General features: G+C 42.8%; 1 protein-coding gene across 1 annotated transcript in view; it reads left to right on the forward strand.

Annotated features, from left to right (window-relative positions):
• The first annotated feature begins 757 nt into the window (after nucleotides 1-757).
• The window catches only part of LOC135198613 (transcription activator BRG1-like), a 264,106-nt gene continuing 246,101 nt past the window's right edge, over nucleotides 758-18,762 (forward strand). Inside the window, 1 exon segment of the mRNA XM_064226363.1 lies at nucleotides 758-885. The gene's annotated coding sequence lies outside the window, so the exon portion shown is untranslated.

Below are 18,762 nucleotides of genomic sequence, written 5' to 3' on the forward strand. Positions count from 1 at the left end.
ATCTGTTCTAAAGACTTATTTCTTGTCACCTAGGTTTACATACGATGGTGAATGGTAAGGCCATTGTCTGCAATGGCCGATAGATTCGTTTATTTTTGGGCTAATGAAGAGGAAAGAGTAGGGGAACATACAAGAATAGTTGTGTGTACGTATACGTGCAAGGTAAATGGTACTGATGCTGTCCATCTAATCAACACAGTGTGCTGAATTCTTTCTGTATATGTTTTTAAGCAGTTAATTGGAATGTTTCTTATCTGGAATTTAGTTTTCAACAATCTGTTAGAGAGTGAAATGACCAGTAACTATTTTTTTCATAGTTTCTTCCGTTTTAGGAAAAACTTTTTCATTCTCTGATTTCTATAAGAGATAATACTAATACGCAACATTAATGTATTGCATTTCCGCGTGTAGATAGTCTTTGTCAATAACACGACCTAACTACTAACCTTTGGAACAAGTAATAATATTCTATTTAAATGTAAATAAAAAGCGCTGGTTAAAAATACAGGACTTCATCCAGAAACTGGTATTATTAACGTAATTTCTTCTAATCGTGGAAGTAAGGAATGAATTGGTTAATCTGCTGTAGTACACTGACTGTCAATGTTTGTTGTCCCCTCTTCGCTTGATGTTAGTAATTATTTGTAAAATCTTAAGGAAAACGTATAGCTTTTATTCGATGATAGGCATTAAATTAGTATATAAAAGATTACTAATGTCCGAAATTTATGAGGCAAAATTTTGTTGCGCAAATACACACTCTGTGTTTACATTTGGCAACGCCGCAAGCTTGCAGTGGTGTTTGGGTCGTTTGTGAGAGCACAAAAATAAAAGAGAGCCCGAGTTTTCGTCATGTTTTTCTGAGTACAAGTACGTCTGTGAATGGTAATACTGTGCCATGGTGCTCGAAATTTTGTGAAGATTGAGTAGTGCAGAGTTTTAACTTTGCATTAAGTGTATTTGATTCTAAAAATGGTGATAAATGTGGACCGGGTACGGGAAAGGTTCTGACAATGGTCGACTCTTGGCTACCTGAGGGATCGCTGCTCTACATCGCTCTGTTATTTAGTAAAATAACAGAGCTGTATTGTTCCATTTAGAACTGTTCAACAGTTGTAACGATATTTTTCATATAAGGTCTTTAAAAAATTCATTTAGGTGTTGGCTAAGATTACTCTTCCAGGGTAAATGTTGTCGTAGGTTACTCAGTCTTGCGTATCAAGTTTTTTTGGGGGGAAAGCAACGCAAAGCTAGGTACCCACCTAGTAGATGGTAAATATATACTATTATTTGCATACCTCATGCAAAATGTATCATACTAGGCTAATCACATTCCGTTGTTTTAAAATTATGTCCATGTTTTAATATGCTCTACTAGGCTAGCTAGCAATAAACTTTTTAAAGTCGTTCATTTCTGTAGTAGCCTAGGTAGGTAGCTAGGGTAGAACATCACAGCAGGCCAAGCAGGCCACCTACCATCAATGCAAGCCACCCTCCGAAAAAGTACATTATAACGCGTCCTGACACCCGAGATGGGCATCAGTCGCGACTTGTTGTTGGTGAGAAACGGAGCTAAAGACCTCTACTCTCCTTTCGAAGTAAGTATTTTCTCCAAAGTTAGAAATTAAGGCCAAATTTTAAGATTTAAACAGAGGGTACTGAAAACGGTCTCAAACGTAGTGCAAATCTCACCAAAACGCGTTCAACATTTTTACTTACAACTCGAGGTATTTAGAAGATTGACGCCATCTCGATGTTTACGGAGTAGCTTGTGTCAATAAACTAACCATTTCCTGTGATAAATCCGCACACCACTTGTACCCACAGACGCTGGAGCACTTTTATCACAACAATCGAAACACGATTTCTCATCAACAACAAGCCAGGCGTAAACAGCTGTTTGGGTAGAAGATGACGAGAAGCGTGCTCTTGGCTAATTTTTAAATAAGTAGTAAAACATCAATATTTTACATATTTATGATGATTAAATTTGAAATATTCGTTATTGAAAAAGTAACTCGACTCTGACTCAAATTTAAGTAATTATTTTTCTGAATTAGAACATTCTTTCAAGTTCAGTATTATGACGTCACGACATCTTGACTTTCGTACCTATTGTAAATAATTGCTATACTCAACTGTCATTGCAGAACAGTTTAGAGTTATTCATGCAGATTGTTATCAGCTATACATGTAATTGTTATAATCGTAATGCGCTTATATATCTTTATTATTTACCTTTTTGCTATCTGAAGATGTTTTACTGCTGGATTATCGCCGTAGTGTGACGCAATCGTTTTTCGGTCCATGGGCCTCTGTCTGTTTTCGCACCATAAGAAATTATGGGGCCGAATTTGCAATGACCAGAAAGTCCGTTAAAAAGAGGAAAGTTAGCATTGAGGGGCATATGTTTTGACTGAGAAAAAATTTATTCAATAGCTAGCTTGTAAAAAATACTTGGTTATAAAAACTTGATTGACAACTAAGCAGCATGTCTACTATGGGTTTCAGAGACAGTGCAAGCACGTTTTTGGGCAATACCTATTTCTGTAACGAACACTCGTAACAGAACGAGATTTTTCTTTAGTGCATTACCCCCAGTGCCGTAATTTATAAGGGTATCGTGAATCACTAATCGTAAAGAATAACTACACTTGTCCTTGTACTAATAGACCAAAACTCCATTATCCAGAAATGATAGGAACACACCAGTAAACAGCTCCACCTACCCTCTCCCCCACCTCCACCGCCACCCCTGTCCTTCTTCCTTCCTTCACCTTCCCTTCTCTCTCTCTGAAAGTTGTTGCAGTTTAAACTTATTTTCTATGATTTTTCCATCTATCTATCTAATAATAGTAGTTATTACATTGGTGGATATATCTAACGATTCACTCGGTTGTTACCTGCCCATTGACCGATATATTTATACACTGATCCACTCAACTCTCTCTCTCTCTCTCTCTGCTCTCTCTCTCTCTCTCTCTCTCTCTCTCTCTCTCTCTCTATCTCTCTCTCTCTCTCTCTCTCTCGTCTTCTCTCTCTCTCTCTCTCTCCTTTCCCTCCTCTCTTGCTCATCTCTCTCTCTCTCTCTCTCTCTCTCTCTCTCTCTCTCTGTTTCTTTTATCGTAATTCGAAAAATGAACAAGAAAATATATTTCATACTTGTATAGCATTAATTAAATACTTTCAAGTTTTTAATTCAGTCGTAATGATGAATGTAGGTGCATCTACTAGTGCTCGCAAAATAGTTAAGCAGGACATAGGTATGTAAAATTTAAAAAATGAGAGAGAGAGAGAGAGAGAGAGAGAGATAGAGAGAGAGAGAGATGAGAGAGAGAGAGGAGAGAGAGAGAGAGAGAGAGAGAAGAGAGAGAGAGAGAGAGGACGGAATAGGAAGGGACATTAAAATACCTGGAAACAAATGAAAATCCCTATAATCCAATAATTATAGCCTCACGGGTTTGTCTCGAAAACCATTCAAAGGTCTGTCACACAAGTGTAAAGTTGTTTTGAAAATTTGGCAGACGTCTCCTCATAGCGTATAGTGTTGCTGATGAATGAGGTTGTGTTGTTTATTGTTAATTATTAACCTCCTATATACCCTACATGGTTGGGGGGGAACCCTTTGTGAATGCTGGTTTTGTGTTGGGTAAATATTTTGGAGAGAGGTTGGGAAGGAATCCGTGCGTGCGCTAATTTTCATCACGAAGACATGTTTAAACAATAATAGCCACTTGATTTATGTTTCATTTTTATGACAATTTGTGTGGTTTATGTATGCTCTAATTTTAGTTTAAAAATATTAAAAAAAATTTCATGCACAACAGTTTATATTGCAGGTAATAATTATTATTATTGTTAGTAATAACGAACATGGGTACATCACGTAGGGCAAAGGGATGGGCCCACTTGCCCCTCACCCGGATATGGTCATTTCAGCGAGTGAAATATGGCTCAGGTTTACTATGTCAACTGAACGACTTAAGGAGGTTACAGATTCTTTAGTAACGAACATTGACCCTCCAAACTGGGTATAAGACTAAACAAAACGTTGAAATTGGTGAAATTAGGCTATGTATTGGAAGTATATATACATAAATATTAAAGCAATTTTATCATTATTGCATTACTATGACAACTAGAATTCATGGAAACAGTTTATAATAAAAATGGAACGCGTATGTGTGAAGCCTCCCACTAATGTGGCAACAATGATTTTTGCCATTCTTAGCCATGCAAAAACATTAAAGCATGACGCAAACATTAAAGGTTTTACAATTTATTATTTCTGGCATACGATTATTTAAGAAATTCAAAATACTAATAAAGACTGAAATCAATGAAAAGTGCTAGCAAAAACAAAAAAGCAAAAAAAAAAAAACGTAGTCGTTCCTTTATGCACTTTTCCGTATTCGTTCCTCTATGGTTTTCGGCAGCCAGATGTACGAAAACGTTAGAAACATTTGATTTTATCTACGTTAGAAATATCTGTAATTTTTCGGGGTAATTTGGTTGCAAAAAAGGGATAATATACATGAATTAAATCAAAATTTTTAAATAACAATGTCAAATTTAAACTAAATAACGAGTAAAGTAAACGTTTAGGGAATAAAACTTTGCAGTTTCGTCGTCTGCTGTTTGTAATTGTGTTTATGGCGCGCGCGCTTAGAAACCAGGAACAGCAACGGGTTTAAAGTGCAATGTGGAGTGAACTGAGACCAAAATGTGTATAATAACAATCAAATAAGCACTGTGGAGTTTCAGTTGTGATGGCAGTAAGGATAAAAACCGCCGATTACAAGGTAAGAATGAATTCAGTTCCAACCATAACCCCGGGAATAACAAGTTTCATACTTTCACTAATATAGGCAACAAAATGTTGTTTTATTGTGCTGATTACAACTGCAATCTTGAGTAAGATCAATAAACGTTACATACATACGCTAACATTGTTCAAATGAGTGCTGGGAAGGCTGGGGAAAGATGGTGGCCGTCACTGATGAGAACCGTCCATGAAAATCGTAGCCGCCATATTGGATTTCAAAACTGCCTTGAAAACATATTTTACGAAGAGCTCACATGCTTTAATTTTAGTTCGTATGGGGCTTTCAATATCTAACCAATACTGTTGACGAAACTTCAGTCTTTGTAAAACACATGGTATGCTTAGAGTTGCAATTGTATTCATGTTTCACCAATTAAATATCGAGTGAATAAGACCCGTCTACCGTGATGAGGGTTGGCCTGTTGTGATGTTTCCCCCTATAGCTGGTACCTACCTAGTAGCTACCAAAATTAAGGTCTTGGCAGTACCTAGGCAGAGGTAACTGTGCCTTAATAGGCTATTAGTAACGTTATCCAAGCTAGGTAGCTTCATCTTTAGCTAGTACCTAGCTATTGGTGCCTCTCAATAGAAAGCCAGGGTTCCAAGTCAGGGAACAGTCTTACCATTGACTAACACAATATTTGAGGTTTTATTTTGTGCTCTTTACCCAAGTCTCTTTTTATTATAGGCAAAGTATGCCAGGCTATGCATAATAGTACATAAATGATACCAAAATCTGTAGTAATCTAGGTACTGATAGCCTACCAAGATAGTTATCTACCATCTTAGGTTGTTGTAGCTAACATCCATTCCTTTGCCTGGTACAGGACACTGAAAATCTCTTATTCTAAACAATTTATTAAGGAACTAGGCATAGGCTCTTGCCTGCTGTTTTGGAAACTACCCATATCCTATACTATTTAACCTAATACCTATAAATAGGGGCACGGATGCTGCCTGTATCCAAATGCATAAGTCATTTAAGCTATTAGAGTAAACAACTGAGTGGACTACCTTGGGTAGTCTTGCCCGCTTGTTGACCCACCTTCCAGAAAAAGTTCTTTAACACATCCTGACACAGGTACACCAGTCACGAGTTATCGGTTGTGGAAGTAAATCCTCGAGACTTCTGCTTTCCTCTTGAAATAAGAGTTTTCTCCCAAAGTACAAAATAATTTCATTAATATAAGATTAAACAGAGGTTAATGAAAGTCTAGCCATGCACAGTGCAAACTTACCCTCCATGACGCTTTCAAAATTTTTACTTAAAACACCTTACGTGTAGAAGATTGACGCCATCTCAATGTTTGTCGAGTCACTTGTGTCAATAAACTTTCCATTTCCTTTGCTAAATCTGCACACCCCATGCGTACCCATAGACGCCAGGAACTTTCTTCATAACAATCTTAAACAATGATGACGATTGCCCACAAGTCCAAGGAAACTTGTGATTTTTTGGGGGGAGAAAAGAAGAAGTGCGCGCTAGATAATTTTGTAATAAATAGTTAAACATCAGTGTAGGGTTATGAATTAGGATACATAAATTTATTATGTATTCATGATAATTAATTTGAAAATATTTGTTGTTGAAAAAGTAACTAGATTCCTGACTCAAATATCAACGGTTTTGCTGTGAATAGTAGCTATGGTGTTGTTTGCGCTCTATTTTTTTTATCAGTGTTGCCAATTGGTATTTGTTTACCCTTCAAACTGGGTATAAGACTTACACAAAACCGTGGAAATGAGTGAAATTAGCGTATATATTAGTAGTATATATATATTAGAACAATTTTATAATTATTGCATTACTATGACTACTAGAATACATGGAAACAGTTGTAAATATATCGGCGTATGTGTGAAGCTCCACTAAATTGGCAACGATGCAATTTTGCCATTCCTAGCATGCAAACATTAAAGGTTACATTTATTTCGGGCATAGCCACAATTATTAAAAATAAAAAAGTCAAAATAGTAGTATAGACTTTAATCAATGAAAAGAGCTATCAAAAAAATAAAAAAATTTTGTCATAACGATTCACTAATCCGTTGTCTGCTCACCGGTGCTTTTGGCAGCCAGATGTATGTACAGGGTGTTCATAAAGTCCCAATACCATTACAAGTATTTATTGCTCAGAAACCATCTAACATAGAGTAAGGCAGCTTTTTGTCAATTGTTCTACATTCAAGTTTACATTCAGAGCACTTCATTCTACATAAAACTGCATCACTCTATGTTATATGGTTTCTGAGCAATAAATACCTAATTGAGAGATGTGTATTTCTGGTGATAGAAGTTCACTCTCGATGTGGTTCGGAAGTCATGTAAAGCCGTTGGTCATTGCTGAATAACGACTGGTTCCATGCAACTTAAAAACACCATACAAACAAACAAACAAGGAAATATATATACTGTTAAATTTAAACCAAGTTGTAGCTGAAGCTGAGAAAACTGCTCTAGCTGCTAATCACTCATCATTCATTGGCAACAAGGATAAAACTCCCGTAAACTTATGCCATCAAACACAACTGTACAGAAGACTGAGAGAAAATGATTTTAATCAAAACTACAGGGCTTGAAAGAACACCTTTTACTATTGTTTTCACGATTATAAAAGATAAATAATGTAAAGCTCGTTTTTGTACATGCAACTTCCCCGGCAGATATATACTTAGCTTATGTCTCTGACGTCCGACAGAAATTCGAATTTCGCGGCACACGCTGCAGGTAGGTCAGGTGATCTACCCCCCTGCCGCTGGGTGGCAGGAATAGGAACCATTCCCGTTCTAGAACCAGATTTTCTCTGTCGCGGTAGTGTCAACATATGTTGTTGCTACCTCCTGACTTGATTTTCGTTTTTCATCGCCATCGCTCTGGGCTGTCTTTGCAGGGTAGTACTGGGTCTTTGGTTCGGCATACGCTTTTATTAACTTTTTAATGAATTTGGCTTCGAAAATTTCGAAGAATATATGACGTGTAACTACCGAAATTTTCGGTAGACACTCACATAGTTTGCAAGAAAGGGAAATATTAATATTTATTCATTAATACGTGTAATAAGTGTTAGAATTGATTGAGGAAATATACTGACTTCCTACTTTAGGGAGTCAGTAAAGCATGTAACTAGATAACGTTTCTTTTTAAAAGTTTTTTTTTTGGTTTTAACTCGTACTAACGAGCAATTAGAGTATTAATAAACATTTACCTTTAATAATAAATTTAATCTAGCCCTAAATCCCCAAAAACCGCACCAAAATTTACCACATTGACAACCCTGTTACCTCCTATTCTGTCCGCCAGTTGCAACACTGTCCTTGTTGACAGATACGAAAAACCTTCCCTCAAATCATAGTTAACGAGCCCGCCCGTGTTGTTTACATCACGGCCGCTCTTTATAAATTTCCTTAAACATTTTTGTGCCTTTAAAGCTTTCATTATTTGTTAAATGAGACTTTATATGAATTACCACTCACGCATTACATCACGAAATAGTGAATTAACTTTGATTTCTGTAGTGGTTCTTATCTTAAATTACGAACTTTTGCGCGACCCGGAACTACTGACCTGTCCAATTCTACAATGGATTACCAAGAAATTACGATGCTTCCTTCTGCCAGCAACATCAGGAACTGCCCGGTTTGTGGGACAAGGATGAGTAGCAGGGAGTATGAACCACATGACATTTGTAGCTCTTGTCGTGGACAGGTTTGTGACTTGACTTCTCGTTGTGACGTATGTAAGCCCTGGTCTGACGAGGATATGACTGCTTATATGAAACGCCAAACAATCTTGCAGCGTAAAAGATCGGTTGTGGAGAAGAAAGAAATCGATTTGCTAGAACTGTATCTAACGAATTCTTTGACTTGGGCGCATCATGATTCTGGCTCTTCGGTTTCGTATCGTACGCTCCGACTCCGAATTAATTGATGCTTTGCCCCCTGTACAACCGGTAATTAGTGAAGTTATTTCTGATGTAGATTCGAAGATTTTGGCAATGGAAACTACCTGGAAACAGAATTTTAAGAAATTACAGCTTAGTCTAGATAGAGATCTTTCTGCTAAGTTTAACAATCTGTCAGAGAATTTTCAAGAAGCCTTTACTAGAATGTCTAACACACTTTTAGATTCATTTTCAGCTCCTCGTCAGGTACCTGTCAACAGCACCATGGGTAACGGTGCGACATATACCCCGGCTTGTGAACCCCGTCGTGGCGAAGGCCTAGGGGGGATCCGGTCCGGGCAGGTGCCTAACGAATCTTTACCCAACTGTCCCCTGTTTAGTCCCGTAACAGTGCCAAAGGGGCCGCTTATTTAGGAGAAGGGGGGGAGGGATATTAGTGTCAGACCTAAGATAGCTAGTCGTCAGGATTTTACTTCAGAGGAAGTTCTAAGTTAGGATCTGACGATGATGATGATGCGGATTCGTGTGATATTGATGTTTTCCTCGAATGGATGTCATGATGTAGAATTCAAGAAACTTTTTGATTTAATTTTGAGTTTTCTTCCTCAGGCGAGGCCTAAAGAGCAGAAGCAGCCTCCGCTCGTTGTATTACAGAAAGGATTTTTCTTGACGGTCCTTCCCGGTCACGGGAATTTTTTACGTTTTCCCTTTGCCCAGAGGTTCGCGAGAGTGAGGCGGACGTTGCCGCTCCAAACTTTCGAAGGTGATCGGGGAAGGGAAGAGGAAGCTCTCCTTCTCTTCTTACGACACCAGAGAGGGAGTTTACCAGGTGGCGGATGATTCTTCATTCTCTCGACCCCCAAGCCAAATCCTGATTTTGTCCGACTTTCAAGTCAACCCTTGCCTTCTAAGGCTTCGGTCTCTGTCTCAATTGAAGATTTTATTGCTATGGAGGCTGTTATGAGCTCCTTACAAGAAGCTCAATCCTTCAATATGTGGGTGGGTCCTCGGAGGGCTTTTAATGTATATCAAGGACTCCGGGTTTGTTCCTCCTGATGCTCCTCTTTTTGAGAATTCTGCTCATCCTTTTCATCGCTTCTGTACATCAGAACGAGCTTGCTGCTTCAATGCAGGCCTTTCTTGTTTCTCTAAGGCGAACCTGTATTTGTCGCAGTTACCCTCCCCTGTTATCGGAGATTCAGAGAACCCGTCTGTTGTCCTCGTTCTCCTTTTGGCGATTTTCTTTTCGATATTTCTGTGCTTTCTGAGGTTTTGAAGGAACATCAAGGTGATGCCTCTTCCCAAGCTCACTGGGCCTTATCAAGAGCTTTTTCCTCTGGTCTTCCTCCCGTTCCTTCAAGGAGTAAGCGTAAGTTTAGGACCAGATCTGTACCTTCTGCTCCATCCCAACAACCTCCTTCTGGCTCTTTTTTCCAGAGTACATCTCAGCTTGCTGGTGCCTCTTCTTCATCTGGTGCTCACCCTTTGAAATGCGGGAGAGGTTCTTGGCGTGGCTCTAAGGGCAGAGAAAGAGCTCAACCTCCAGGAGGACCTTCTTCTTCTTCTTCTTCTTCTTCCTTGTCTTTGCGTAAGAATTTGCGGAAGTAGGAGTCATCACCTCGCCTGGAGACCGCAGTAGGAGCTTGTCTCTTCTCCCGCCCCCCCATTGGTCAGCTTGGCAGGGGAGAGCGGGGGTGGTGTGCTTGGGTGGTGGAGGTCCTGAAGGAAGGTTACGAGATCCCTTTTGTTTCCAGACCTCACTTTCCAATCGTCCTCCTCGAGTTCAGCAGTTATTCCCCTCACTCAATCAGGGTCAAGCTTGGAGAAGGAGCTTTCGGCCCTCTTGGAGAAGGATGCCATAGAGCGAGCTCCTCCTTCTCCGGGTTTTTACTCTCGGATGTTTGTAGTTCTAAGGCCTCGGGTGCCTGGCGCGCCCCATCATAGATCTTTCGGTTTTGAACAAAAAGTTCATTCTAAAGTCCAAGTTCAGGATGGAGACGGTCCAGACTGGTTCTTTCATCCGTCAGGAGGGGGGACTTGTATGATTTCCATCGATCTGCAGGATGCTTATCTGCAAATCCCCATCCATCCAAGAAGCAGACCTTACCTACGGTTTTTCATGGACTCGGGACGTTTTCCAGTTCAAGACCCTTTGTTTCAGCCTCACCACTGCTCCACAGGTCTTTTCTCGGGTGATGGCTCCTGTTCAGCTATTCTGCATCAGTTAAACGTAAGGATGCTTCGGTATCTGGACGATTGGCTAGTCCAGGCCGAATCTCTAGAGAAATGTCTCCGGTCGAGGGAGATAGTTCTGTCTCTGTGTCGAGTTGGGCATTCGTGTCAACTTCGACAAGTCCAATCTAATCCCTTGCCAGAATCATGACTTATCTGGGGATTGTTTTGAATTCCATTTATTTTGAGGGTTTCTCCCGCTCAGAAACGGCATAGACAAGCTTCTGAGTCTGATCGAAGAATTTTTGGTCCTCCGTAACGCAGAGCCAGTTCTCTTTGGAGGTCTCTCCTGGGCCATTTGTCATCCCTCATCCAACTGGTTTCCCGGAGGTCGTCTCAGAATGAGGTCCCTTCAGTCGACACTTCGCCAGTCATGGGATTTCGTGTCCGAGGACACGATAGTCGCCTCTTCTCCACAATGTCAGAAGGATCTCCGTTGGTGGATGCAAGTTCACCGCCTCAAGTCAGGGACATCTCTTCTTTCGGTTCCTCCGGACCTAATGTTTTGGTCAGACGCCTAGATCAAGGTTGGGGCGCACACCTGGGCTCCGAAGCCGCTTCGGGCCTTTGGTTAGAGGAGGAGAGGAGCATGTCAATAAATTGCAGGGAACTGAGGGCAGTGTACCTAGGCCTACTTTCATTTCAGGAACAACTGTTGGAGTCGGTTGTCGCGATCTTTGTCGACAACACCACAGCAGTCTCGTACTTGAGAAACCAAGGCGGCACACAGTCGGATCTTCTCACTCAAGAAGCCGATCAAAATCCTGTGTTGGGCAGAAGACAGGGGGATTACGTTGGTCCCTCAGTTTATCCTGGGTCATCACAACGTCTTAGCAGACGCCTTGTCGAGACCGAACGAAGTTCAAGGTCGGAGTGGACACTTTGCCAGGAAGTCTTCGACAGCCTCAGGAAGAAATGGCCTGTCCACAGTCGATCTGTTTGCCACCCCCACTGAATTTTCGGTGCCAGATATTCCTTCGCCCCTTACCAGACTCCTCAGAGTGCCGGGACAGACTCTCTTTTGCAGGACTGGGAGGGACTTCAAGCCTATGCTTTTCCTCCGTTCTCTCTGGTGAGGTCAGTCCTCAACAAAGTGAGGGCAACCAAGCGTCTGTATCTCACCTTGATCGCCCCCTTCTGGCCACAGAAGGAGTGGTTTCCCGACCTTCTGGAAGCACTGTGGAACCCCCCATTCGCCTGCCAGAGAGACCAGATCTTCTCAAACAACCCCACTTTCATCGGTTCCATCAGAGGTCACATGCTTCATCTTCATGCCTGGAGACTGTCAGGAGGTTCTCCAAGCACGAAGGGTTCTCCTCCGGAGTGGCGCGACAGTTGGCTCTTGCCAGGCGGCAATCAACCAGAGTAAATTATCAGGCTAAATGTCGGTTTACAGACGTTGGTGTAAGTCTCAAGGACATTCAATTTCTAGACCTTCCTTACCGAAAGTAGCGGAGTTTTTAGTTCATTTACATCATGACAGGGCCCTGTCACCTTCGTGCATTAAGGGTTATAGGTCTATGCTTTCCTATGTTTTTAAGGCAAGGCTTCCTGAGATCTCTTCATCTTATGTCATTAGAGATTTACTTCGATCTTTTTCCCCTATCTTCGACCCAGGCCGCAGTGTTCCGCCTCCGACATGGGACGTTAACAAAGTCCTTCAAGCCTTAAGGTTCCCTCCGTTTGAGCCTCTGAATTCTGGCCAAATTTAGGGACCTCTCTTCTAAGACACTCTTCCTTGTCTCACTGGCTACAGCCAAGAGGGGGGTGGGTTGAACTGCAAGCACTCTCTTTTCCTGGTTGCCAGATCTGGACAAGACATGATTTTGTCATACCTTCCTGAATTTGTCGCAAAGACTGAATCGTCTGATAATCCATTCCCAGGTCTTTCGTACTGAAGTCGCTGGTCGACTTTGTTGGTAATTTAAATGTGAGGAATTAGTTTTTTCTTTGCCCTGTTAGGGGGCGCTCATATTGTACGCCGCACGAAGGACATTCAGGGTCGTCCCCGTCATCTGTTTGTTTCACCCCGAAATGTCAAGAGACCTATTTCAAGAATGGTGTATCTTTTGCCTTTTTTCTTAGAGATCTGATCGTTTTAAAACTGGTGGTTCGGCTGCTGGGGAAGACCAGACGCCGAGAGCACACAGTATTAGAGCAGTTGCTACATCAGTAGCTTTTATGAAGAACGTCTCAGTCGCCAAGGTGCTTGAGGCGGCGACTTGGCGTTCTAATTCTGTTTTTTGCCTCTTTTTACTTGAGGGATATTTCTCTAGTTCTAGGCGACCTTCGTTCTTTGGGCCCGTTGGTGATGGCAGGACAGGTCGTCAGACAGGAGAATTAGGTAGTCTTCCTGTTTTACGTTTGGTTGCTACCTGTATATTATTCATTAATTTTTATTTTGTTGTATATATATTTTTTGTTTTTGTATTATAACCCATGGCAGTTTTGACGTAGTTATAATGGGAATTAGGCAGTTTGGTATTTAGGTGTTTTTGATGACAAGGACTGACTGCTTGGCAACTCATGCTGCTTCCATTTTCAGTGTGAATGGTTCCAGCCACTGGGTTGTCGGCACTGGCGACTACGCTTCTCCCAGAGTCGATGCTGACCTAGGACTAGCCACTGGTTTCGCTTGTGCCTGACGACTCCTGCTTCTTCCACTGTCCTGGACAGGGAATTAGTCGATGGATCGTCTGCTGTCATCTGGTGACTCGCTCACCATCTACTTTTTGTCTCACCTGTCTTCTCGGAGTCAGACACTCGTGTGAGATCAGGCGACATTTAGTAGCCCAGAGTTTCTTGTTGACGAAGTCGGTTGCGTTGATACACCCCCGATGATCGTGTAACACGAGACCAGGTTTGGACTGTCAGGCATTCGTCCTTCGGGACTGAATCGCCTTTTTGCTCCGCGCTCCTTTCTCTTGGCACCAGAAAGCTCGAGTTAGGAGTTGCTCATGAGCCGATTCGTTGCTGGCGACTTCGGGTTGCGTTGATACACCCCCAAGGTTTGCTTAGCTTTGAATCGCCCAGACAGTCCAGACACTCATCCTTTAGGGAAAGAATAGTGCTTGATAGTCTTCAGGGTGCAGCCTTTGCTGTCCGCAATTCGTCTGACTGGTCACCTGGTCGGGCAACCTGACTTTAGTACAGAGGACTGACTATGCACTTACTCCTTGTCCTGTGCTACCGCAGTTGGTGGCATTATGGTAGGAGACTTTGAGTTGTTAGTATCTTTGACCTTGGGTTGAGTTTTGACTGCCTATGATATATATTTCTTTGTTTGTTTTCTCCTATTCTGTCCGAAGGGGAAATTGTATTCAGATTCCCTCCTCCTTTTCAATGTGGTTTAATCGGGCTAGATAAATTATATTAAGGTAATGTTTATTAATATGGAATTTTTATTCTAAAATTAATATTAATAATACTTACCTGTATAATTTATCTAGTCCCACCCATCCTACCCCACGATCTGCCTATCACAACTGATTTGAGGGAAGGTTTTTCGTATCTGTCAACGACAGTGTTGCCAACTGGCGGACAGAATAGGAGGTAACAGGGTTGCCAATGTGGTAAATTTTGGTGCGGTTTTTGGGGATTTAGGGCTAGATAAATTATACAGGTAAGTATTATTAATATTAATTTTAGAATAAAAATTCCATATTAACAGTACTAGTAGTGTTGCATCCTCATCACCTTCTTACTTCGCAGAAACTTCAAATTCATAATTGCAATTGGAAGACAAGGATTGTTGCTCAAAATGCGAGCTATTGAAAGGTAAGAAGTGATTACTAGTGTTCCCATTGCAGTGGAGGGTGCGTCTGATCGGCTCTGTCTCGCTCCCGAGGCCTAGACCTCTTTCAAGCTCCCAAGCCCAGGGGAGAAGGAATGTCGAAAGCCGTAAGGAGGTTTCAGAGAATCCCCACCGGTCAGGCGTCCCCATCGGCAGGTTCTGTAGAGCGTCCCAGACTGCCAAGGATAGCATTGAAAAGGCATCCGTAAAAAAGTGCGTCTCTTCATCTTACATCCGAAAAGACGAAGAATGTATATGTTTTGATGATCTAGCGCGTTCTCTGAAAACTAAGAGAACACTGAGCAAGAGCCAGCCAGGAACTTAGGAAGCCGCGTTCCAGCAAGCTAGCGTTCCAGCAAGCCAGCCTGGCGCAAATTGCGCCAGAAAAACAGACGGCTAGAGTAAGGAGCCTTATAGTACAATGGCAATCAGAACGATCCTTCCATTGAACGTTTCCGGGCAAGAGGCTCTTTTCTAAAAGGGGTCTAGTAGGCGCGGAACTATCAGGCCGGGACCTTCCACCAAGCGAACGTTCCAGGAGCGTCTCCTTTCGGCGGAACATTCCAGGGCGCACGGAACTTCCACTCAAGCGAACGTTCCAGGAGCGAGTCTCCTTTCTAGCGGGGAACATTCCGGCGGAACTATCCAGGCCTAGGCAAGGAGCCAGGCGCCAGAATATTCCAAATCTTCTTATGAGAGAGAGGTCAGTCGCGAGGCTCCTCTTTGAGTTTTTAACTTGAGCAACTTCCCCTGGCAAAGGTGCAAGATGTCGCACAGGCGGCCGTCGCGTTTGTCAGAAGGATTCTGATACTAAGAGAAGCCATTTTTTCATTATTCAGAAGACTCCTGTATTTGGCAGTTCCTCTCAATGCGGACTCTCTCCTTCATTCATGCTCTTCCCTCGTTATGAAGAGGCAAGAGCTTTGGGAGTTTTTCTTATAAGAATCTCATCGACGTTTGGGTATGATGGCGGATAGGAAATATCTACTTCCTTCCGTAAACCCTACAGACGAACAGGAATTCTGTCTCTTCCGCGATTTATGAGGAAATCACGAAGATTTAAAGAGTTCCTGGATTAACTTCCTTCCTTAAGGAGATATATATACTCTTTCTATCATTCTATTAACGAAAAGAACGAAGACTAAAAATTTTTCCTTTTATTGTAGTGTCTTACCGAACAATTATAGAGCCGTGATTTCCACGAGCGGCAGGATACTAAATTCAAATTTAGCGCGTCGGCGTCGCCAACACTGGTGGTGATGACGTCATCTCCCTCCACTCGCGGGAGAACCAGGTACAACTGCCCAGGTGAATTCAATTCTTTTCTGCCGGCGCGTCCGGTGAACATCGTGGTCGGTGCGGTTGGATGACTTTGCTTCGCTTTTTTTTCTTGTGGAATTGATCTTCGGAATTGGTGAAGTACTCTTTTTTGGCGTTGTTGTTATTTTGCTTTTTATTTAGGCGTTGCCATGTCGGATTCTAGTCCGTCGGGAGTTAGGTTTTGCATCTCAGGATGTAAAACTAGATTATCCAAGTTAGAATATGATTCTCACACTAAATGTGTTAAGTGTAGGGGACAGGTTTGTTCAGCAAGATCGAACATTAACGAGTGTTATGATTGGACTGATTCTCAATGGAAGTTTTTTAGTTCATACTCGGAGAAATTAGCTAAAGACAGAATTAGAAAAGCAGCGCTTAGGGAAAGTAGACTTAGCTCTGCTTCGTCTTGCGATGCTTCTGTTCCTTCTGTTTCTCCTCAAATTGTTATGTCTCCTTTAACTACACCTCCTATTCCTCCTACTAATCCCACTTCTCCGGCTTCCCGTGTAGTTTCTTCCGACACCATTGCCAGTCTGGAATCGAGGTTAGATCAGAAATTTTCGGTACTCTAGCGAATACGGTTTTGCAACTTGGTAATTCAGTTGAGACGTTTTTGGAGAAAGCGGTTCAGGTAAGAGTGTAGTTGAGGGTGCGTCTGTCCGTCCTGACACGTCTCCTAGACAAAGGTCACTGTCCAGCTCCCCCGCCTGGGAGAAGACATACCGGAAGTCCAAGGGAGTCGATCGGGATTTGCCCACAGACAGGCGCCTCTCTTGTTGAGCCTGTTGCGCTTCAACAGGGCTCGGTTAAGCGTTGGAAAGGTGTTGCGGTCAGACGCCTTTCGAATGATTCAAGCGATTCGTCTCCGGTCGCGCGGCGCTCTTGGCGAGATTCGCCCGCCTTTCGCGTCCCTTAAAGAGGCGTTCAGGCGCCGATTCTTCGCCTCCTCCAGTCAAGCGGTATAAGGAGCCTGAGAGTAGGGTTGCGCCGCGGCCGTTAGCGGCTCGTTCGTCGCCTCAATCTGTGCCTTTTTCGGCTCCATCTACTAGTAGAGATTGTGGTTTTAGCGCTGTAGCTAGCAGCTAAGGGTGTTTCTTTAGGCGCTTTTTCGTCTGTTACGCCTGATGCGCCTGTTTCGCCTCGAATTTCGGCGGCTCAGAGCGAGGCGCAAGTAGTTTTTCCGCCTCCTGCTGAACATTTAGGCTCTTCCAAGCCTACGTTAACTGTTTTTTGATTCGTCTCTGGCGCCTTTGCGCAAGCAGTTAGAGATGTTAACCAACTGGATGAATGAGTCCAAGGGTGGTTCGAAACCTTCAGATCCGGTGTAGTTCCGTCTACTTCTTCGGCGGTATCGGAGAATGAAGAAGAAGTAGAGGAGGAGGATTCTCATCACCTCTCGTGTTATTCACGTCTCCTTAGATTTCTTCTGGTATCTTATCCAGATTATTTTGAGAAAGCGGCTCCTCGCTCCCCAACTTCGACTTTTTTGATGAGGAGGAAAACTTCAGACCCTCTCCTCCCAAAACTTGTTCTATCTAAAGCAAGGCTGTCTGGAGACAGTTCAGGAGTTCTTGGACAAAAAGGTAAGTTCTGCCAATCAGTGGATGAGGCTCCTGGGCAAATTGACGTCAGTGGAGAAATTTGTGACGTTGGGAAGACTGCACATGAGACCTCTGCAGTTTTTCCTGAGAGCCTCTTGGTGCAGGAAAACACAACCAGACTCGATTACCTTTCCTGTCACAGATCAAATAAAAGAGGACCTAAGGTGGTGGCTCTCTCGAGCAAGGTTGGAAGAAGGGTTAGATTTACGACCCATCCTCCCGAACCTACAGTTCTTTTCCGACGCATCGGACACAGGTTGGGGAGCCCTACTGGGAAATCAACGGACTTCAGGAGCTTGGTCGGAGAAGGAGAAGAAGTTCCACATAAATGGTAAAGGAACTGTTAGCAATTTTCTTGGGGCTCAGACAGTTTTTCGGAGTTTAGATAGAAGGTCGAGTAGTGGCAGTGCATTCCGACAACTCCACGGCTCTCTCGTACGTGCGGAAACAGGGGGGGTGGGGGGACTCAGTCTTTCTCTCTGTACGAAGTAGCCAAGGATCTCCTCCTGTGGTCAAACGAAGCGAAGGTTCAGCTAGTCCCGAGATTTGTTCCGGGAAAGATGAACGTTCTGGCGGACGAGTTAAGTCGTCAACAGCAAGTGTTACCTCTGGAGTGGACTTTGGACAACAAGATTTGTCAGAAACTTGGCGCCTTTGGGGACGACCGTTCAATAGACCTGTTCGGGACATCAAGGAACAACCGTCTTCCTCTCTGTTCTCCAGTCCCAGATCCTCTAGCTTGGTCGGTGGACGCAATGCTGTTGGATTGGTCGGGTCTGGAAGCTTATGCATTCCCTCCGTTCGGTCTAATAGAGAGGTGCTGAACAAGTTCCATGTCGCACAGCAATGTAACACTAACGTTAATCGCTCCCTTTTGGCCCAGGAAAGAGTGGTTCCCGGACCTTCTCCAGTTGTTAGTAGACTTCCCCAGGCTTCTCCTCCAGAGAAGTGGCTTCTCAAACAACCGCACTTCAAGAGGTTCCACCAAAACTTGTCCGCTCTAGCTCTGACAGGGTTCAGACTGTCCGGAATCTTGTCAGAGCGAAAGGATTTTCAAGAAGAGCTGCAGAAGCTATCGCTCGTGGTAGG

This window comes from Macrobrachium nipponense, chromosome 23, assembly GCF_015104395.2.
Source record: "Macrobrachium nipponense isolate FS-2020 chromosome 23, ASM1510439v2, whole genome shotgun sequence".
In the NCBI taxonomy this organism is placed as follows: Eukaryota; Metazoa; Arthropoda; class Malacostraca; order Decapoda; family Palaemonidae; genus Macrobrachium; species Macrobrachium nipponense.